A 333-nucleotide genomic window follows, 5' to 3' on the forward strand; every position below is an offset into this window, starting at 1 on the left:
TTCTACAGTTACTTCTGAGTGGCTCTGAACGGCATGCTCATCTCTGAATCATCATTATGGATGGTGGAATAAAGTGTTTGGATCAGTCAAACGAGAACCTTGTGTTCTACTGAAGCTGGCAATAAGCAGAGGTCTGCTGGAACACACAGACTTAAAAGTGAGGGAGCCTAGAGCCATAAGGAAATTAGGGTACTCTTATTAGAGAAAGAGGGAGTGGATTTTACATATGCTAATAACAAATGTCTATTGCAATGTTTACCTAATTGTTTGTGAGAACTTAGAGAAAAAAAGAAGGAAACTCTTTTAAACTTACTTTTTTTAAAAGATTTATTA

This window comes from Tamandua tetradactyla, chromosome 3 (assembly GCF_023851605.1).
Source record: "Tamandua tetradactyla isolate mTamTet1 chromosome 3, mTamTet1.pri, whole genome shotgun sequence".
Lineage (NCBI taxonomy): Eukaryota > Metazoa > Chordata > Mammalia > Pilosa > Myrmecophagidae > Tamandua > Tamandua tetradactyla.